General features: G+C 39.1%; 1 long non-coding RNA gene across 2 annotated transcripts in view; it reads left to right on the top strand.

Annotated features, from left to right (window-relative positions):
• Positions 1 to 24,380, top strand: part of LOC143145994 (uncharacterized) — a 137,959-nt gene that overhangs the window by 4,518 nt on the left and 109,061 nt on the right. The window lies entirely within an intron of this gene.

The raw sequence follows: 24,380 nt of genomic DNA, 5'->3' as shown, positions 1-24,380 counted from the left end.
AGTTACAGCGTTTTCTATTTCGTTTGCATAGAATTGCGGCCGGTGGAATTTTATACCGGAGTGGATTATTTACACGTTCTTAATGGAAAATGGTCGGTGTTTGAGAAACTATGAATCGGTCGAGTAAATTATAAATATGCTTTGGACAAGATTCTCTAAATATTGGGGTGGTCGGAATGTCATTTCGTTCTCCAAAATGGAGATTGTATAATTTCATAAAATATGTTTATACACTCGAAAAAAATCGTGTTTCGTTTTGATAAAAAATAACGAAATTATTTTCCGAACAACCTAATTGTTGACCAATTATCGTTAAGGAATCATTTTGAGGATTACGAAACGTAGGACGAAATTCCTGTCGCGAAATTGTTTAATTCTTGTACGGTGGGAAAAAATTAATATTAACGAGAAATTCTTATATCTAAAGAAACATATATTCTAAATTCATAGCCAATCAGCTCGGTGTTGACGAACAATTATTTGTTGTGAATAACGTCGATTATTAGGTCCCACCACGAGGAGGTTGTTGCAAACGTAGTATTATAATTACATGTATTATAATTACTAAACAAAGGTTCAGTATACTATTACGAGTCAATTTAGTTTCGCACTAGGACAGCTCTATATATATATTTTTCTCATTGAAATTATAAATTTATTTACGATCCTCTGGTCGATCGAAACAACGATGTTAACGATTGCAGGAAAATGACAATCGAATTAAAAAACTTTTTATTCAACGAATAAAATTTCCCGTCGAACCGTTCGAAGCTGTCCCGAATAATTACATGCAAAAGTATACCGTATTTAAATTCTTCGCGATATTAAAACTCGTCGCTGTGCACCGAACGCAAATAAAATCCGAATTAAAAACAAAAATTGAAGCGATATATTTATCAAGGGAAATGATTAATGGAATTTAACTTCACTCCGAAACGACGAACCGACAAACAGTCGGGGGGTCTGCGTAAATAATCGTGGGCCATTTTTACGGAACAGATAATAAATTACGAAACGATAATAAACGAACAATGTAGTAATTGGTAATTAATTGTATTCGAATTCGTTTCGAACGAGTCCTTCGTCGTTCGATCGCGTGGAGGACAACATTCGATTAACGCTTCGAATGAATCGAACAACACTTTCTCGCGTGATCGTTGTTCGATATTGCGTTTGCCAGCGAATTGAAATTTCAATAGGGAGCTGCTCCCGAAATTTGCACGCGCTTCGAATTCGGCAGGCAAATACGCGATCGAGCCAATGCAACGTTTAATATCTTCTCGTTTAGCATGCCGCGCGTGCCGCCTTCGTTAAAATCTATTTTGGCCGTAAACAAGAGCCAGCGAAATGTTCATCGACGATACATTAAACTCGCGAAATGACTCGGTGGATGCTCGTTAAGTCCGCACTTTGGAATTTCACGGGAACGAAGCTTGTATCTAGCGTTAAGAACGAAAAACTGGGTCGGGTTTGATGCAGGGATTCCACGGTGATTTTTGTTCACATGGTGTCCCAGAAACCGCGTGTGTGGATTTTGGAACTTTATTCTTATTCAGAGGGTGAATGGTTGTACAATCGTGCGCGTGGAAAATCTCTGTTTCGGAGCTACGAACTCCATAGAAATTTATGTCGAATAAAAATCTGGAGAATATTCGTAAAGGATCGATAAAACGTGTAATAATCGAATTTTATTATATTTGCACTAAGATTTCACGCAATACTTAATCGAGTGATAAAGTATCCGAATGATACTAAAGTATTCAATAATTCGAATTCACACAATACATAATCGAATGATAAAGTATCCGAATAGTATTAAAGTATTCGATAATTCGAATACCGCTTGAGTTACGATTCGAATATGGAAAAATTCGGCGTATAAATTTCTAGAATATTCGTAGAGGATCGATGAAACGTTTAACAATCAAATTGCATTAAAATTGTATAAAGAATTCACGCAATACATAATCAAGTGATAAAGTATCCGAATAGTATTAAAGTATTCAATAATTCGAATACCATTCGAATCACGATTCGAATACAGAGAAATTCAACGCATAAACTTATAGAATATTCGTAGAGGATCGATGAAACATTTAACAATCAAATTGCATTAAAATTGTATAAAGAATTCACGCAATACATAATCAAGTGATAAAGTATCCGAATAGTATTAAAGTATTCAATAATTCGAATACCATTCGAATCACGATTCGAATACAGAGAAATTCAACGCATAAACTTATAGAATATTCGTAGAGGATCGATGAAACGTTTAACAATCAAATTGCATTAAAATTGTATAAAGAATTCATGCAATACATAATCGAGTGATAAAGTATCCGAGTAGTATTAAAGTATTCAATCATTCGAATACTACTCGAGTCACGATTCGAATGCAGAAAAATTCGACGCAACGTGTTGTTTCTTCATATACATGGCGGTACATGCGTAAGAGTCCATAGTTTTTCGTAATGAGGGTAAGAAAACACGAAAATTAAAAGTCATGTCTTCAAAGACCATTTTCACTCTTGAACAAGAGAAAAGTCGTTAGGTCTGGGTTAGGTCTTTAAATCTTTATTTTGGAGCTACCAACTGCATAGAAATTTATGTCAAATAAAAACTTGTAGAATATTCGTAGAGGATCAATTAAACGTCTAATAATCGAATTGCATTAAAATTGTACGAAGAATTTACACAATACATAATCGAATGATAAAGTATCCGAATAGTATTAAAGTATTCAATAATTCGAATTCACACAATACATAATCGAATGATAAAGTATCCGAACAGTATTCAAGTATTCAATCATTCGAATACCACTCGAGTCACGATTCGAATACAGAAAAATTCGATGCAAAAACTTCTACAGTATTCGTAGAGGATCGACGAAACGTCTAACAATCGAATTGCATTATATTTGTACTAAAATTTCATGCAATACATAATCGTAGCGATAAAGTATCCGTATAGTATTAAAGTATTCAATAATTCAAATTTACACAATACATAATCGAATGATGAAGTATCCGAATAGTATTAAAGTATTCAATAATTCGAATTCACACGATACATAATCGAATGATAAAGTATCCGAACAGTACTAAAGTATTCAATAATTCGAATACCACACGAGTCACGATTCGAATACAGAAAAATTCAACGCAACGCATTGTTTCCTCCAATCCGTTTTACGTACAACCGTAAGAGTCCGTAGTCTTTCGTAATGAGTGCAAGAGGACGAGAAAATGAAAAATCATGTTTTCAAAGACCATTTTCAATCTCGAGTACGAGTAAAGTCGATGCCCTCCCACGCGTAAAATCCACACCCACGCGAAAACATTTTCAATAAGGGGAATCGATTCTCCGCGTCTCCGGAGCATTCGCAACAGCTGAATCTCGTCGCGCGCTCTCGCAGCCGGAAGTAACGGTACGGTAATCCTAATCAACGTAAACGGCGTTGCCCTGTCTTCATCGCCCCGGTACACGATATCACGAGAGATCACCGCGCTGAATACCACCCTCGCTGTCTGTTTGCAGATCGCCAGCTCGTGCCAACCCCCGCCCGAATTCAACGCGAAAATCGGTCAGCCGAGTTATTCGATCTCGTAAGATACCGTGTTTATTAATGCCCCCCGGGAAACGGGATCTGGCAGACGGTCTGATGCACGGCATAATAACGCGCGTTCCTGGCTGTCACTCGAACCAGAGATACACCAGCCCAGCCAAGGGGAAACCGTTCTAACGAGCGCGTTTCCCGTGCGTCTAGCACCCGTTCGCCGCTTTATCGTTGCGAAAATAATCTCTCCTGTTCGCAACCGAGGTAAACGGCACTGACGTCGACCACCGGAGTAGGTATTGTCGCAAAAATTTTCAACATCTCCGATTCGTGTCCACGAGCTAACCAGTAAACGTTCCGTGCGGTGTCCTGTGTTCGTTCTGCTTTCGCGAGGATATTTCTTTCTCGTTTTCGAAACGAATAATTCTCGATTAGAAATGATTCACGTATCGATGTCCACGGTATCGTGGAAGATGAAGGAGCATTTCAACGTTACATCATTGTCATCGAACCAGTCAAGAACCACTGACCGTTTACCCCAGCCCAGCTTCGCTGACTCCATCATTCACTTTCAGAGTCAATTACCTCATTGAGCGTTGCGTTCGATAGCGATGGGCGTTCGAGTCGACCGGTTACATATTCTCAAACCACTCGACAACAACAACGGGACAATGTTAACGGGTGCTGGATTCTTTCTGTTCTCGTGAATGTTTCGAATTTTTCGAAAGTTGACGACGAGACTGGGTTAGTCATCAGACTCGATGTTCGCGTACAATCAGGTGTAGTTAATATTGTCAAAATAGCCAATCGTAGAGTGTGTTCGTTTTGTACGGTTGATCTGACTCTCAAAATTTACGTCACGGTAGTGTTTTGTTATTCCGTTGGAGTTTCAGTTACATTTCAACGTCGATACAATGCAAAATTGGAGACCATTATTTTCTGCAAATTAGTGTCTAGTCAAAGCTGGCGTTAAATTTCAAATGGTAGATATTGGATCGTGTTGAACAAAGTGCGTCTCATTGTTAGGTGAAAGTATTCTAAAAATTATTTTTAGATTCAGAAGGTTAACGGAATTCAATAGAACATGCATTTTTAGAATCGAATCGATAAAGTTCTTAGTAATTTTCAGACCATACTGGCCTTTATAGGGCAAGACCTCGTTTATTTTACATAAAAAGACCTCGATAAAAGTATATCCGACTCTTCGGGTCAAACCTTGCACAGGGATGCTCGTTTAATTTTGAAAATTACATACAACCGAAACTTTGGGAATAAACTTTTTAAAATACACGATCAAGGTTTCTTAAGACTCCGAAGAGTCTTAGACACCTTCTGGTGTAACATTGAAAATTATTCGAGACTCGACGCGGCACGTGCCCATCGCTAGCTTTCGATCGTTTTAACAAACGACGATCAAGCGGCGCGAACAACACGCTGAAACAATTTCGAAGCTTTCTCCGGGTGATCGTACGACTGCTTTTTTCCTCGCCGGTATCCAAACACGCGATTCTCGCGAAAATTGGCGCTATCGAAGCACCCTACACCCCCCCCCCCCCCCCCCCCCCCGGCACACGGATCGTAATTCTGCGGGCGACAGGTACCCTGAATGGCTTATGGGAACGCGTACGGTCGCGTTGCTGTGTTCCATTTAGCGCATTTCTGTAACTCACGAAGACAGCTTTCGAAGTAGGATATCGTGTATACGCAACCCAGGCCGCCATTCAATGCGCTTTCAGTGTCTTGAAAGCTCGCGACGGCTTTTCAAAATCATGGAGTGGAATTTAGGGCACGATCGTCCAACGTCTGAGGAAGTCTCCAGACGGTGACGTTTTTCTTCTGGTAAATGTCCCAAAATATCGTGACAAATCTTGGATAACATTTTACATTATTTCACTTCTCTTGGGAATCATTCGGATGCACAGAGCCTTCGTTGCCGGATTTAATACAGGGACAATAATGTAGAAATTATCTAATGCTGATGGTTGTAAAATTAGGGTGAACAAAGTTCTGGGATATACGTTTGTCGAATGTAGTAGTAGTAGGAACAAAACATTAACAAAGAACACAATTGATAACTACGTTGACCACGCTGACTGCACTGACCGCACTGACTGCACTGACTGCACTGACTGCACTGACCGCGCTGACCACGCTGACCGCGCTGACCGCGCTGACTACGCTGCCTACGTTGCCTACGCTGACTACGCTGACCACACTGACCACGTAGACTATCTTGACTACGCTGACCACGTTGACCACGCTGACTACGCTGACCACGCTGACGTCACAGGACCGTATCGGATCACGAAATAAAAATAATACAATCTTAAAGTCGTTTCATCCGCGCACATTAACTCACGATTTGCGAATGCAAATATTAAAATAATAGTATCTTGACTTGTTTCCTACTCCGTAGAAATAGGAAGTAATCACAAAAAGTTACTATTTAGCGAACGTCTCTGCAAAGAGTTACCGTTAACGAAAGTATCCGTAGAGAGTTACCGTTTGCCGAATATCTCCGTAGAGAATATACTAGCGTAATTACCGAATATCTCCGTAGAGAATACACTAGCCCAATTACAGGTAAAAGTACGCGACGGGTGACGAACAGCGATTTAAACTCAAGTAAGGTGGTACAATGAATGAATCTTTATTCAGCGGACGGTGACTTTTATACATGGCTTTTGATTATCGGTGATCCTGGTGGTTGGGTTATGTGTTGCTCTTATCGGAGTGCTCGGTGGTCTCCACACTGACTCCGCTGACCACGCTGACCACACTGACTACGATGACTTCGTTGACCACGTTGACCACGCTGACCACGCTGATTACACTAACCACGCTGACTCCGTTGACCACGCTGACTCCGTTGACTCCGCTGACTACACTGACCACACTGCCCACGCTGACCACACTGACTCCGCTGACTCCGCTGACCACGCTGACCACGCTATTCTTATTCTACGCAACACGACACACTTCGACAATTTTCCAACAATGACTGACGCCCTAAACACTCTTCTCTCGCACCTTATATCCTCACACGCATTAATTCCCTTTCATTCTAATCTTTAATCTCTCTCACTCTATGCATCTGGTCACGTACGTCCAAAATTTCCCAGTCTGGCGACTATCTCGATCGCTCTTTCACACTTCGCTCGCTCGTCTATTCTCGTTCACACTTCGGATACTCTCCGGACCACATGTAATCCCTTTCATTCTCACGCATTACCACAATAATAACAATCAGTTTTAATCGAACAAAAGTACGAAGAAAATGTACCAAATTTGTCACAAATGGACATCTTTGCTTTTGAAGATCGCGAAAAAGAGATTTCCATAACCATGTTATTCGTAACGAGATTACTTGGCGACATTGACAAAAAGATATAATCGCTTCGAGAAAAATATATACGACCATGAAGTGTCCTTAAAAATGACCACGAAGACATTTTGTGCCCTACTCTCGTATTTGTCACATCGAACCTCGCCATTTATCCGTATCTTTCAAAACAAACGAGATATTTCCGCTATTCATGATAAATGAAATATTCTATCTACCGGGTGAGCCGACCGGAAAATATCCGAGAAAGAATTGACGAGGAGAAATAAAATAAGAAGGGGCGCGAGATTCCAGGGCTGCGCCTGTTTCGCTATTATTGGAATCAGTTTTGATTGTTATCGAAGAACGTTTCAACGGTGGTAGGAACGTTGAAACGATGACGTGGCGGAACAGTTGATGGAGCATTCTGATAACAGAGATACGAGTGACGTAAATTCCTCTGTAACGGACAGGTCTTTGAAGTTCCAGTCCTGAACGAATTTTGAAAAGGAAGTAATTTCGCTTTTCAATGAGAGCGACTTCGTAGAAAATGGAAAATCAGACGGTAATGTCTGACAGAGACTTGAAAAGAGAGTCTCTTGGGTAGGGTGTACAGAGGGGTGGGGTGGGGTGTGGTTTCTTGTCTTTATTTTTGACGTGATCTCGTTACCGAAGCTTCTTGCTCGATCATCCTGCCTTTCTTGCCGGGATTCTGAAAGGCTTGCGTGTCCTTCCGCTTCCTTTTCACGGTCCCGGGGAAAAATTCGTATTGGATTACGAGGGAAGTTTATTGAATGGCTTTTGGACATTCTGTCATGCGATAAATTCGAAAACCGGTGTCCTTCTATTGGATAAACACGAAACCTTCGGCTTGAAAAGTTTCAGAATATCCTGATTCGTTTTTAAAGCACACTCAGGTACGTAGAAATAATTTCATTTCGTAAATCGTGGTTATTGGAATTCTAATTTTATCAAATTCTCATCGGGAAGTAAAACGCTTTTCATAAGAATAAATTAAATTTATCGATAGCTGATGGGAGCTTCTCTTTAATTAGCTTTTAAATAGGCTTCAGATCGTCATATTTTGGTCCGTTTTAGTGCACGTCGATATCTCGCGAAAAATCTTATTCTATATATGTGTACGTATATGGAAAACGTCACGAATTGCTTGCAAGCTTTCCGTGAAATTCGAGTAAACGACAAGGTAAGAAATGAAATTCTTGGAAACTTTGTAAAATGTTTTCAGATATTCTCGTAAGCGTGATAACTGGTCGTTGAATTTCTCCAATAGCGTTTGGTATCGATCCCCAACAATTTCGAAAGTTTCTTCGGGGTTCACCGATTAAATCTTCGCATCGAATTTCAAGGAAACGCCGCGGCGCCGAAACGCACGTTGTCAAAGAGCTTCGTCCGCAAGCTCTGTTTCCCGTTCTCCGTCTTCGTACTAAAAAGGAAGCTTCTCAAAGCATTCGCCATATAACTAGGGCTTCTTCTTATCCTTCTGACGTATCGTGGCAACCTTCGACAACGTATCGTCGAGAAGTCGTGTAAAAATTCCTTTCACAACACCCGAACTATTTTTATAAAAGTATTTTTAAACATTGCGATTCAAACTCGTCGTATCGACCTCGTTCCTTTTTCAAACCGTAGATCATTGTAATAGAAACAAAAAAGTTTGTGGGCTCGTTGCTCTAGGACTTATAGTTTCGCTACAAAGTCGAGATTTAAATCGCGGTGAAAGTTTCGGCCGAATAATTTGGCCGTTCAAGGTCACTGAGTAACAGTTAAATACATACATAATAATAACTAAATATTTATAAGTATTAATTCTTAAAATCTTTACACAGATTTGTAAACAGTATACTTTATTAATACTTAAATACATACATAATAATAACTAACAGTTATTATTACATACATAATAATAATTGACAGTTTCATAGGGTCAATCAACTTTGGTAGACATTCCGGAAACCAGAATTCCCACGATACGTTAGTTACCCTAAACGGAGATGATGTTGCGTTCGTGGAAAGTGTTGTTTTCGAAAATCGCTCAAATTATCCGGGTCCAGGGATGTTTAAACAACGTGCAGCTCACTTCGAGAATGTAACACCGCTCGTCGAGACGAAGAGTAAGTCGTGGGGCCACGTAAAGGTTCATTGTCTCTCGATTTCTGGGGCGTACAATACCGTCCAATTTAATGATCGAGATCTGAAAGCGCAACGGAAGCTTCCTTCTGGCCGTTTCGTGTCCCATTGTCGCCGAAAACAATGGACGATAGTCGACCTCTCTCTGTCACCTCTGGTGTCACCGTTCTTCGATCGAAAATAACTCTCGGTTGTTCTCTCGTCGACAAACTCGCGGGGGCTCTCGAGAATCTTTTCGCTCCGTGCTCCCCATTGGGCAACGCGGGGAGAACGTGGGTAGAGGGGGCCAAGTGGGCGTGTATTTGCGTGCGTTATTTACTCGTCGGGAACCGACGACCGCTCGTTAGTGCGAGCTTATTTGCCCGTTAAGAGCTCGCACGCATGAAATTATTTGTTTACTCTGTCGGGTATTTGCTTTAATCGTATCTTCGCCCCCGCACCGTGAACGTTCGCGTGTCGATTGTTGTTTTGGGGGTAGAGATTGCAGGGGTGTGTCCGTCGAGGAGGTTAATTGTCGGGTTTTCGTGTAGTTTCGACGGACGAGCGCGAAACGGAGAGAATTTCCACGCGAGAATGGACTCGGGAGCAGCGGTCGGGCCATTAGCGCAGTGTTTCTCAAACTTTTCTCACCGCGAGCTACAGGGAGCTTTGCATTGTTAGGTTAGAATCAGGAAACTGAACCTGAATAAAAATCCAGTGACGGTTTCCGGTCGACTTGCTACGTGAACAAGATTTGATTCGATATTAACTTGGGTAATCGTACAAATTGCGGGGAAAATTAAACGAGACCGCCCGGTTACATCGGTTTCGTGCACCGTAGTTGTAAATTCTCCCGAGTCGTGTCGCTTTCCAGTCGCGTTGGTCCGTAGACAAAATTCGCTCCGATCGTGAATTCGACGTTATATTGGGCTATTCAGCGTCTTTTAGACCATGCCCGAGTAAAAGGAGCTCGAGATCGTCGGTCGTGTTGCTTTTCAGTAGCATCGGTCCACAGACGAAATTCGTTCCGATCGCGAATCAAACGGTACAGGGCAGTGTCTCGTTTAATGTTCAAAAATCGTAGCTGTACGTAGCAAATAACGTAAAATATTGGATTGTTTGGGAAGTCACTTCGTTTTTTTTTTTTTGGTGAAAATGAAACACGATCTTTTTAGAATGTATAAACATTTGATTAAATTATTTTATTAAATTAACAGAATATCGACGTAAGATACGTTATTTGTCAAGGAAACGTGTTTTCCAAAATATTCTCCATTTTGGAAAACGAAATGACTTTCTAAACAATTCAATAGAAGAAAAGATTGTTTTCCTTCGAACGTTTCAACGATTTCCGTTATTTTGTCAGTTCATTGTGACATTTGACAACAACGAACTTTATCATTGTTCGAGACGTTATTGTGTACAGTTACGAAAACAAATACGCGCTAATCAATGACATGGAAATTGCGAGTCGAGAACGAGTTCGAAGCATTTTTATGCGACAATATAAAGTGGATAGTCGATAAAATATGATCCTCAAACTCCAACTATAAACCAAGGATATGGTTTACGATACAGCTGTGCAAGAAACAAAATGTTTTCAAGTAACCACGAATCGATATTCTTTCTCGATTTGAAATATCGTATTAATAGAAGCAAGGAACTGTCGATTCGGGTAGCCAATAACGTACGTATGCACGATATGACTGGGTAATAAAAATAATTTTAAACGAACGGAAACACGTCATTGTTCTAAAAAGGATTGTACACCCACACTGAAGGTTTATTCATTCAAGCTTTCGGTTCGTACTTATAATGGCAATGCGTCTATAATGCAGTCAATCGATAAGAAAGCTTTACAAGTGACGTATCTTACGTCGATATTCTGTTAAGAGAGTAGAATTCAACGATGAAAGGGAAACTTCTGAATTCACGTGACGATAAATTTTCCAGCGAGAAATTCAAATTCCGCGGAGAATCTCTCGAAAACCGGGCGGTCGTTGATTGATAATACAGGTCGACAAAAATAAAAAAAAATTGTTAAGTTTTAAAAAAATATTTTAATATTTCTCCAGGAATGAAAAATACACGACGAAAAGGAGTTGATCCGATAAAAGGGAATTTTTCAAGTGGCAAAGGAATACGTTAGAATTCGCCAAGGGATTTGATTTCTCGCGACGAAAGAAGCTTCTGACGGAGCCTATCCAAGGAAAGCCATTTAACGTGATACGTCCTGCGAGCCTCTTCTGGGCAGGGTTTCAATGACGCGACGAGGAGAAAGCGTTCGTTCTATGTATGGATCCGTCAAGGAAACGCGTTTAATTCGAGGCGCGGTAATGCGACGCCGCGATAATTGTACGGACGTTCATTTGTCCGAAGAAGAACACCTCCATCAGAAGATTAAAAGTCCAGAGACATTGTGCCGGCGCGGCAAGACGCGAGACATCGTTTCCTTCATTGTGCTCGGATTCTTGTTTCTCCCTTGGCGTTCCCGAAATCTTGGGAACTGGGTCGTCGGAACTTTCGGGGTACTTTTTTTTTTCTTTTCTTTTTTTTTTTCCACACGGCTCCGCGGTATCCAGCCTCCTTTCGTTCGCATCTTCAGAAATTTCCACTTGCACGGCGAGAAAAGCCTCCCTAAATATTGTATGGCTCGTGGTTGGATTCGTTTCGTGTCAGGCGCAACTAAACGCCCGATTTAAGGCACAAATTTGCCCACGTCGCTCGGTGTAATAATCGCCCTCGAGCCGGATTCGGAAAATTGAACTATTAAATTGCACGCGGCGATACGACCGTTCAGATAGACCCGAACGGACGTTAATTCGGCCTTGCAATTTCGTGCGATACTCCGTGTAATTTTTCCCGTAGCAAGAAAGCGGGGATTACGGTCCGCGATCGAGGTGGTTCGTTAAAATTCGTTCGAACTAGGACTGGGCGTATTCGAATAATTTAATGTTCGAATACTGTATAGGTACTGGGCTCTCAAACAACATTTGTCGAATGTTACTGTTTGAATGAGAATGTACTCGAGTAGTATTATCGTTCAGAGAAAAGAGTATTCGAGTAATAGTATTGTTCAGAAAAGAGAGTATTCGAGTAGGTACAATTATTCAAATAAGAAAGTATTCGGTTCTATGAATATCCGGATACTTTGCGCACAGAGTATTCGATTACTCAATAATTCGAATAATTTTCGATTACTGATCAATTCGAGTAGTATTCGATTACTCAACAATTCGAATAATATTCGAATTACATTTAAATGTACAATGAAACGTAACTCAATATGTATATAAAAACTTAAATACAAATCGAAAAGTTAAATACAGTTCCTACTCGGAGCCATCGGATACTCCATTTAGCGATACGAGTTTTTTTCGAGCAATCGGATAAATTGACGATGCAGTGTTTCAATAGCGAAATACCAACGTTGCGTTGCAACGAATGCGTCGAATCGACAATCGTAACTGCAATCCAGTTCTCGGCTGATCGCGAGAAGCAGATTAATCCGGTCTTTATCGACGATGAGATTCATGGGACATCCACTGTGGTCTCGCTGCTTTAAAAATTCGCTACTCGACCCTAAACGGGCAGAACGTGGAAATAAAATGGAGCCCCAGGGATATAGGGGACTTGGAAGCGGATGAACTTTCATCCCTCATAATCATGAGCTGCCCACGCGTGAAGCGAGCGCATAAAACAACCGACGAGAAATTCCGAAAGAAAGGAAGCTGCTCATGATTTTCGAATGAATCCATTTCAAATAAGGAATCATCGTTCGTACGTGACTGACATTAAAATTTTCATATTTTTCGAGAGGGTATGGATTGGAAGGTACAAAAACTTTAAGATTCAGAGTGTATTTAACGATTCTTAAGACTTTCACGGGTGCAAGTATCGTTGTAGTATTGGAAATAAAAAAGAATACAGTATAGGTACTGGGGTTTCGAACAACATTTGTCGAATGTTACTGTTTGCATGAGAAAGTATTCGAGTAGTACTATCGTTCAGAGAAAAGAGTATTCGAGTAATAGTATTGTTCAGAGAAGAGAGCATTCGAGTAGGTACAATTATTCAAATAAGTAAGTATTCGATTACTCAACAATTCGAATGGTATTCGAATACTCAACAATTCAAATAGTATTCGATTACTCAACAATTCGAATAGTATTCGAATTTACGTTCGAATTACGTTCGCTTGTTATTTATAACAAGTTCCGTATATTTTATAAGGTGTTCAGCCAGAATTTCAACCCTCTTCGGTGAACAAAGACTGACGAAAATAATCCAAATATAAAAATTAGTATGTGGAACAGGAAATAGAAAATTTGCACGTCCAATAAAATATACAAACAATATGGAAACGAGAAACATTCATTGGTCACGTGTGCACAGACGAGAATCATTTGCAATAAATTTCTACGTACGAAATATAAGAAAAGAAAAACTATTAACCCTTTCCAAAAAAATCCTCGCTCGCCACTTAATTCGGTGTACTTTCTCCAATTGGGAAAACCGTCGTGGTTTGGAATCGAGATTAAAATTCAATTACTCCTTTCTTGTAAGATGTAAACATATGTATACGAAATATTGAAATGAAAATATTTCTTCATTCGTTTTGAATTAATTACACGATTCGAAGGATTTCGTCGAGGTGCTAGTTTCTGGTAGCAGAAAAGCACTTCGAGTGCAAAGGGTTAAACGTGCATAGGTTTCTTCACGACTACTGCAGTGTTTCATAATTTCTCAGGAGCGATAAAAATATAGTAATTTCCGTTTTCGAGCGATAAAGTCAGTCTCGTTGGTTCCTTGAAAGCGGGGTGAATAGCGAACTTTATACGGAATCGAGGCGAACAAGCTCGCGCTACGTAAACATAAGCATCGGTGGGGATGATTTCGTGACTCGAATCCGGGGTAGTGATTGTCACTCGAAAGCGGGAATTACCGTGTAACTGTGAAGCGTTTAAACGATTCGCTCGCGAAAAGAATTTTTAAAGAGGCTTCGAACGTGCTCCTGCGCGACGTTCGAACCGTTTCTCCCACGATTTCATCAAAGAGGTGGATCGTCGAGTTCTTCGGGACGCAACAAGAGGAAAAAGGAGGGAAATAAATCGTCGAGGAAATTGGTGGCTGCTATAATTTAGAATATACGAACGACACGTAAGCCATCCCCGTAACTGTACATACGTAACTGGCGCGAATCAACGAAGTAGAATACTCGGATGCACCGGGTCGCGTGTGTACGTGTCTGTTTTTTTTTTTCTCTCTTTTTAAGCTCTACCGGATATTGATTTACCTGGCCAGTCGTGTTAAAAGATAAGCTCCTGTACGCGCATTCCGGCGTTCGACGATTCGTTTACGAGCCATCTATGGCGAACGAGAACCGATGACGAGGTCATCTCTCGCCGAAAATATTAGGCGAAGTAAAAACTTCTGAGCGCTTATTTCTTTTATTTCGACGATCAATTCAACAAAGTTAGAATTTTCGGATTTGGATAAAATATGCGCCGTTTTGTACGATAATTTTTGTTCATTTTCGAGGGCGAGATTTCGTTGGTTTATATAGATATTAGACGAAGTAAAAAGTTTTGAGCGTTTTTCTTTCTCTATTTCGACGATGAAATTAACAAAGTTAGAATCTTCCAATTTGGATCAAATATGCGCCGTTTTGTTCGATAACTTTTGTCCACTTCGAAGGCAATCTCAATTTACAAGTTTATATTTGTAATAAAGTAAATACACTTTAAATTTGAAAACGAATCTACAGCGAACTGTATAAACATTGGCGATGTTGAATCTCATCAATTCACATGTTTAAATTTGTAATAAATACACTTTAAATTTAAAAACGAATCTACAATGGACTGTATAAACATTGGTGATGTTGAATCTCACCAATTCGCAGGTTTAAATTTGTAATAAAGTAAATACACTTTAAATTTAAAAACGAATCTACAACGAACTGTATAAACATTGGCGATATTGAATCTCCATAGAATGTCGTAAAATACATTATATATTTTAATTCGATTCGAACAATACCTAACCGACGATCTATCTATCTATCGACTTATCTATCGTTACATTTATTACTGTTAAGAGAATACTTCTGTATCTAACGAAAAACGCTGAAAACTTTTTACTTCACACATCATTTCGGTATTAACCCTTTGGACTCTATAGGAGATCCTCGGTCACCACCTAATTCAGTGTACTAATTTCTATCCGGGAAAACTTGGTGGTTTGGAATTCAAATTGAAATTTAAATATTACGTTCTTGTAGAGTGTAAACGCGTGTACGCGAAGTATATAAAAATGTACCATTCGAGATTAATTTTACCACTTAAAGGATTTTCTCGAGGCGTCGGTTTCTGGTAGTAAATAAGTCTCGAGTGCAAAAGGGTCAAATGGAGAGCTACGAACGAAAAGAGACGAAGTTAATCGTGCACTCGAAATGGTATTTCGTCCGTGACGATGTTTGTTCGTAACAGAGAACGTTAACTTTCACGAATGTTAATTGAATCGACGACTCGTGTTCCCCTTTTTCGTTCAAACTTTGTTTTATCGCGAGCGTTAAGGTCACCGGATCGAAACTTGCGATGCAGGTCGGGTGTGACCCATGTCTCTTACCGGAAATCATATTTCGTCTCGTTGACCGTCCGGCCAAGTTTTTCCAAGATGGCCACCGTTAAAAGGGGAGAATGAACGTCGATATGGTGACCTGAGGAAAAATTGTCGCGAGCCGTTCGAAAGCTCGACAGCTCAACTGCAACTGCGATTCGAATGCAAATAACGGAAGAGAGTTCGAAACTCCCTTAAAGTTTGACAAGTCGAATTTTCCGTAAGTCGCGTATTTCACGCTTCCATTATGTTTCTTTCATTCGTATCGAAGCTACAACTGCTCGAATAATTTAATATTCGAATGTTTCAGGTTCAATATTAGTATTATTCGAATGCTTGACAATTTATCATTCGGTGATATTAATAATATTATTCATTTAACTACACACGTTATTCAAACATTACGAATATCCAGATATTTGATTAATTTACAATATGTGCAATTTCTCAAATATTTGAACATTTTAGGCAACTATTCGTATAACATAAATTGGTCGAAATTTAATATTCGAATATTTGAGATTTAATATTATTATTATTTGAATGCTTGACAATTTATTATTCGGTAATATTAATAATATTATTCACTTAAAGACACATGTTATTCAGATATTACGAATATCCAGATACTTGACAATTTATTATTCGGTAATATAAATAATATTATTCATTTAACGACACATGTTATTCAGATATTACGAATATCCAGATACTTGACGAGTTTACAAAACATGCAATTTCTCAAATATTCGAACATTTTAGATAACTATTTGTGTAGCATAAACTGGTCGAGTAATTTAACGTTCGAATATTTGAGATTTAATATTATTATTATTCGAATGCTTGATAATTTATTATTCGGTAATATTAATAATATTATTCACTTAACGACACATGTTATTCAGTTTACAAAATATGTTTACAATTTCTCAAATATTCGAACATTTTAGACAACTATTCCTACAGCACAAACGTTATTCCGGAAAAGATGTTTCAACTGTTCGATGCAACTGTTCGCTTTTCCTGCTCATAATTTTCTATGCGTTTTACGATAATGCGGAGGGCACAGTTTATCTTCTTTCTATTATTTACCCAAGCTAAAGTGTTTCCCAAGTCGAACGAGTAACAAAAGAGGATTCGATGTAGAAACATCGAATCCAATTGTCTCGTTACAGCAAATCTCCTCTTGCATTATTCAGAATAATAATAACAATAATCATACGTCTTTATTACACCAAGGAACGAAGCGTCGAATCGAAAGAAACGAAAGAAAAGGAAATTAATAATATAGAAATAATTATTCTTAAATTAGCAACGAGCCATTAATACTTGGCTCGTGGCGTTTCAATTCAAACCGAACTCGATGTTGTGTAAACGCGTTTCACATAGAGATCGATCTGCTTGTTTATACTTGCTTTTATTGGGGCTTAAAGAACCAACGAGCTAGATTTATCGAAGAGTGTTCGTTCAATTAAAAGAGACATTGGTTCCCTCGCGAGTGCTCTTTTTCTCACAAGAATATCCGAGCGTGTCGGTTCGCTAAAGGGAATTTCACTCCTCCGTGCATCGATCTGATAAAAAGGAAGAATACTTTTCTTGAGTTCCCCAGCTTTGCGACCTCGGGAAACGACGTTTTCCTTTATTTTCGTTCAATTCCTCTACACGCACGAACGCCCGCGAGCGTGTACGAAGAAAAATCGTTGCTGGATGTTCTCTTTGTTAGCTTTTCAGTTTCTCTTTGCGGTCGAAAGAAAAGCGAACGAAAGTAGAATGAAGAAATGTGTTACAGTTTATGGATAGATGCATACTTTTTTCCCTTTACGTTCCACAATTCACGTGTGATCCGTGCTCGTTTCGCGTTCAAATTAATTAAAAATGACTCGTGGTCCGTTATTTTTTTCTCACATTTAAAGAAATTACATTTAACAATTTTTGAATTTGTTTCTTGCACAGTTACTCGTTGATTATAGGATCCCCTCTATGTTTGATTAGTAGATAAAAGCAGAGATCGGCAGAAGTAGAAATTAGTAATTAGAAATTATTTTCTTTTCAAATTTAAAGAAATCAAATTTAATAATTTTTGAATTTGTTTCTTTCACCGTTCCTCATTAATTACAGAATCCCCTCTATGTTTGTTTCGTGGGGAAAGAGGATAAAAGCAGAAATTGGCAGAGGTAGAAATTAGTAGTTGAAAATTATTTTTTTTCCAGATTTAAGAAACTTAAATTTAACAATTTTTAAATTTGTTTCTTGCACAGCTCCTCTTCGATTATAGATTCCCCTCTAGGGGTTTTTCATGGGGAAAGAGGATAAAAATAGAGATTGGCAGAGGTAGAAATTAGTAATTAGAAATTATTTTCGTTTCAAATTTAAAGAAATCAAATTTCATAATTTTTTATTCGTTTCTTGCACAGCTCCTCGTCGATTATAGAATCCCCTCTACGTTTGATTAGTGGGAAAAGTAGATAAAAGCAGAGATCGGCAGAAGTAGAAAATTTCTACTAATTAGAAATTATTTTCTTTTCAGATTTAAAGAATTTAAATTTAACAATTTTTAAATTTGTTTCTTGCACAGCTCCTCATTAATGATAGAATCCTCTCTATGTTTGTTTCGTAGTGCAGTGATCTTTTCAGCGATGAATTTTTTCGATAGAATTATTTCTATTTTTTTTTTTCATACTCGCGGCGAACTAAAGCCAAAAGTTTCGCGAAATTCTAGGGAAGTTTGGGATATATTTCTCACCGCGGGAAACATTTGTCGGACGTCAAACTGCTTTCGCGAACCGAGTCTCCGCGGGACAAAGTTTCACTTCATCCACGGGAATGATCGATTTAATGAAATTCTCAAAAGTCCACGGTCCGCCGAATTATACCGTGGATATTACCCGGATATTTCACGGTTCCTATGAATAATTCAACCGTAATTTGTCTCACGATTCAATCTAACTTGGACTAAGGCCCTTTTGATTTTACAAGCAGCCACCGCGGTCACCTGACCTTATTAAGGTCCGTCGACATTCTCTCTATCGGAGAGAAAAATAAACGCTCCGGGTCGCTGTATAAGACGAGTGAAATTCAAATCAGTTTACGCGCCGGAGGATCGTTTCAGATTACGCCTGGAACTAGGTGAATCTGTTTGAATAATATTCAAGTACTCGAATATTCAAATATAATTCGAGTACCATTTAAATATCATTCGAATTCTATTCAAATATAATTCGAGTACCATTTAAATACAATTCGAATTCTATTCAAATATAATTTGAATACTAATCAAACATAATTCGAATACCATTCGAATACCATACGAATACCATTCGAATACCATTCGAATACCTTTCGAATACCATTCGAATACCATTCGGATACCATTCGAATATTCTCGGCTCCATTTCGAATTCCAAAAGACTTTTTACCTAAATTTTTCTCTCTCTTTATATAGTTTTTTTTCTCTTCTAAATAAAACGAGTCTATAAAATTTCTCTGACATTTAGACAAGAAATATAATATTTTCCTTGAGAAATAACATCGTGTATGTTGCGTGCCACATTCGATACGTAGTTACCGTGTATGTTTGTAACCCCCTTTTAAATTTATGATCTATACTCGTCGCTACCCTCGTATGTGACATTCGGGACTTCAGTACGAGATTCGAATCAGCTTTGTCATTCTCGAAACGAAGTGAACGATCGAAACGCAGAAATAAGGAAGTCAATAAATATGACGCGTTCATAAATTCGTGAATGATAGATTCATTGGTGCCCGTGCGAACAAATTTACAATTTAATACGATTGAAGAGGTAGGATGGACATTTATTGGGTTGGGATAATAATATCCCCTGAGGTCGTAAACAATATCAGTATATGCTAGAGCAGATTTAACAACTAGATATCTTCATGTTTGTCTTATTTCATTTATTTAGTAACTGTTAAATTAACTTATATTTTAGAAGCTAATAGCCACTGAGAGTAGAAATACCAGGAAACATTGTTGTTCGCTTACCGATTCTCCTAGCTGCCCGAAATAAATAACTAGTTAGCCATTAAATGACGTACGAGTTATGAACAAAAGTATCTCCCTTGGTGGTGATTCGTGAAGACGGACGAACACTCTAAAGACAGGCTACATCTTCAGGGAGACTCTCAATCCGTAGAACCAACGAAATGACAGGGTTCACAGTAACTGACACCAGTGTCAAGTTGACACCGACGTCTCCCAACGTCAAACTAGTCGAAGAAGATGTCAGTGTCGCGACGACACTTTGAGACAAGGGGATCGATATCAACGCCGAGTCGAAGAAGTCGATAAACTTCCGTTCCAGGAAGTCTGGAAAACTCTAACCAGCGAGCTCGGGCTCATAAAAAGCAATCGCAACGAGTCCGTGAATCGTGGATCCGTCGTCGTCTTCATTCGAGGCTCGTCGCGGTCGACCTACTTCCTGATTGTCCAAAAACCAACGACTCCGCCTTAGAATCGTTTCTAAAGAACGTTTCAACCTTCTGAGGATTCGGAGGAAAATAATTTTCCTGTTGGGGCGACAAAGGAGCTTACGCGGGGAAGCGAAGAGAAGTCTCGAATTGAAGAATCGGCACGTCAACGAGCGGAGCACGGGGCTGAAAGCTATAGAGGGAACTTGGATACGCTTATCTAACGGTGATAGTGTGTCCCGGAAACGCTTCGTTTTTTTTCGGGGTCGCGTCTTGCGCGCTCGACGAGAGTTCTTCGCTGGTCGCGGTATCAGCCTATCTCGACAGCTTTTGTCTTTGATCGAGCACGTTACACATGCGACGACGTCACGCGATCTCACGAATTCAAAATCCCGTTTCGAAGCGTCCATCGAGCTTGGAATTGAGTCCAAGAACGGCGAATCTTTCTGCGTTCGAATACTCGGCTGTTCAAATGTCATTCGAATACTTGGCCGTTCGTTATACTCGAATACTCGATCATTTGAATACCATTCGAATATCTATCTCTACACCATTAGAATACTTGTCCATTCTTTATTTGTATACTATTCGTATATCTAACTCTACACCATTCGAATACTTGGTCATTCGCTATCCGAGTACTCGATCATTTGAATACCATTTGAATATCTAACTCTACACTATTCGAATACTTGGCCACTCGTTATACTTGAATACTCCATCATTTGAATACTATTCGAACATCTAACTCTACACCATTTGTAATCTCGTTTCGAAGCGTCCATCGAGCTTGGAATTGAGTCCAAGACCGGCGAATCTTTCTATACTCGAATAGTCGGCTATTCAAATGTCATTCGCATACTTGGCCGTTCGTTATACTCGAATACTCCATCATTTGAATACTATTCGAATATCTAACTCTACACCATTCGAATACTTGGCCGTTCGTTATACTCGAATACTCCATCATTTGAATACTATTCGAACATCTAACTCTACACCATTCGAATACTTGGCCATTCGATATCCGAATACTCGATTATTTGAATACCATTCGAACATCTATCTCTACACCATTCAAAATCCCGTCTTGAAGCGTCCATCGAACTTGGAATTGAGTCCAAGACCGGCGAATCTTTCTGTATTCGAATAGTCGGCTATTCAAATGTTATTCGAATACTTGGCCATTCGCTATACTCGAATACTCCATCATTTGAATACGATTCGAACATCTAACTCCACACCATTCGAATATTTAGACATTCACTATCCGAATACTCGTTCATTTGAATATCATTCGAACATCTAACTCTATATTCGAATACTCGACCACTTTGAATACTATTTGAATACTTGATTATACGAATATCCGAATATTTTCCTATCCGGCACCCAGATCTCAAGAGTTCAAAGATTACAGAATCTCGTCATTCACGAAGCTCAATATTTCTCGCTAAACTTGAGTTCGTACGTTTTCATACTTGTTCGCACAGGATCCCAACATACCCAGAAGAGTTTCGTGTCAAGATCGAAACATTCCAACCGTTTCTTCCCCTTTTTTCTTTCATCTACGTTCTATCGTTAAAATTGTGCTTTTTCGTTACCGCGTTGATACTCCAGCTGCTCCTAAGACTCGATCGTTGCAATTTTAACGAAAACTTCGTTAAATGTTCCCCGCGGATACAGCGGAATACGCTTAAACAATACACAATCAACGAGAAATGCTGCATGATTTGCGATAGCGGCACAAGCCGTACCGTTAATCACGCGACATTTGCCAGTCATTGAAACGTCGCTTAATATCGAGCAATAATTTTCGGAGTCACGCGTACCCCACCCCGGTGTCTGATGGCGGACGCGCTGACCAAAATAAGAAAACAACAATCGACGTACACTGAATTTACCGTACACGTCGCCACGATCGTTCACAACCAACGTGGATTCCCGACGAAGATCGATTAATTGCTTCAACTAATTACATTTAAATCGCCAACGGGACGACGCTTTAATTTGGAGAGTTCACTCGCGTTTAATTAGCCGAATTTTCGTACGAGGCTCGATTGTACCTAGCTGGGAATAGTAATTAAGGAATAATTCAGACAAACTGCCGTCAGAAACGAGATAGCGAGCAAAATTTATTATTACCGTTACACAGTTATCGTCGATGTTCCAGGTTGTCGATATGAAAAATTAAATAAGAAGAACTCGGTACTAATCCGGCAATTTATAAAACGGGGGAAAAGATCTTTAAACGAAACCACGAGTCCTACGTTTCTCGATACCCACGATACGTGACTTTAATTATTAATATCTCAAAAATTATCGAGTTGTTGTACCTAATACTTTGCACATGGCAAGAGGGATCCGTAATCTACCATCCTGCAAAAGTAGGTTAAAATCGGAGGGGGGTAGGTTAAGTACTTCCCTTGTGAGTTGATTTTGTCCGTTTCTTTTATACACCGTTTAAAACTTCTCATCCGATTTAGTAAACAAAAATTCGGGAGAACATTGTCACTGCTTTTGAAATTCAATTCTCTTTCGACCAGTGTCGAGCACTCGTCCACTTCCAGCGAGATCGAGGGTTGACTTCGACAGAGGGCTGGTATCGATTTCAAGAAATATTCCACCAAAGTTAATGAAGGAATTTAAGACGCACTCGGGTCTAACGTCCACTTTAATTTCGTTGTCCTTATTCGTTCGCCACGAGAGTCTTAACGGGCTGCCCATTGCACGCGAAAAAGATGCTATCGTCTCGCTCAGGTATCGTGAGATCCCGACCGATTTCGTCAGATCGTTGAAGGTCGATTTACACTATCCGCCAAGCAACCGTACGTCAATTTTATTTTACATACTTTATATTTCGCACCTTTGCTCGGTATATGTGAAAATACACGATTGTACAAGTATTGGGTTGTTCGGAAAGTCATTTCTGTTGAATAGTCTCAGCTTCTACTCGTAAGTAGAAAAAGTTCGATCCAAGTATATTAGGTCGGAAAGACATTTCTGTTGAATAGTCTCAGCTTCTACTCGTAAGTAGAAAATGTTCGATGGACGTATATTAGGTCGAAAAGACATTTCTGTTGAATAGTCTCAGATTCTACTCGTAAGTAGAAAAAGTTCGATCGAGATATATCAGGTTGTTCGGAAAGTCATTTCTGTTAAATATTCTCAGCTTCTACTCGTAAGTAGAAAAAGTTCGATCGAAGTATATTAGGTTCAAAAAGTCATTTCTGTTGAACAGTCTCAGCTTCTACTCGTAAGTAGAAAAAGTTCGATCGAAGTATATTAGGTTCAGAAAGTCATTTCTGTTGAATAGTCTCAGCTTCTACTCGTAAGTAGAAAAAGTTTGATCGAAGTATATTAGGTTCAGAAAGACATTTTTGTTGAATAGTCTCAGCTTCTACTCTTAAGTAGAAAGAATTCGATCGAAGTATATTAGGTTTGGAAAGTCATTTCTGTTGAATAGTCTCAGCTTCTACTCTTAAGTAGAAAGAGTTCGATCGAAGTATATCAGATTGTTCGGAAAGTCATTTTTGGTGAAAATGAAACACGAATTTTTTAGATTGTATGAACATTTTATTAAATTATATATTCTCCATTTTGGAAAACGAAATTACTTTTCAAACAACCATACAAATAGAGAAGTATCGAGAACGGAAATGGCAAGGTGAAGCACTGTTTTCGAACCTAACTTCAGAATAAAATTTCTAACAACAATGGGAAACTTATCTTTTCTTAAGTTCTTTAATCAAAGCAATTTTTAATCTACAAATACATGAACGGTGTGAGTTGCAACCAGAGCTCTTCCGAACTTAACCTCGATTGAAATTTTTACCAACGGATTTGTTAACTTTGTTAATTAGGAAGTTGAGAAATATTTAATGCTAGAACGAGTGAAAAGACGAGGTGTAACCATCGGTGTTTTCAGACCTGGCCTCGATACAATGTTCACCGACGGTGGAGGTTTCATCTTCCATTAACTTTGTTAATTATAAACTTTAAAAATTTCTTCTGTTTACGATCAAGATAAAGTCTCTTTGAAAGTGTTTGGAAATTTTAAATCTTCCCAGTGATTCAGCATTTATGGCTATTTTACTCGAGGAAGAGCCATCGATGAAGGAGACCCGTAATTTTAACCCTTCGCCGATCCACTTTCGTATTACGTTCGAAAATAGTTGACATCGTAATTTTTCCGGCTGAGATTAAACTGGAGGTTCTTTGTTCGAACTGAAAAAAATTAACGACAGTACGGTAATAGAAGATTGCAGTATAACGACGCGTTGCTTGTTTGTCGTAAGTGACTTTTAGTTACCTTGAACG

This window comes from Ptiloglossa arizonensis, chromosome 4 (genome assembly GCF_051014685.1).
Source record: "Ptiloglossa arizonensis isolate GNS036 chromosome 4, iyPtiAriz1_principal, whole genome shotgun sequence".
Lineage (NCBI taxonomy): Eukaryota > Metazoa > Arthropoda > Insecta > Hymenoptera > Colletidae > Ptiloglossa > Ptiloglossa arizonensis.
The sequence above is the reverse complement of the archived record's forward strand: the minus strand, read 5'-3'. Positions and strand labels throughout refer to the sequence as shown.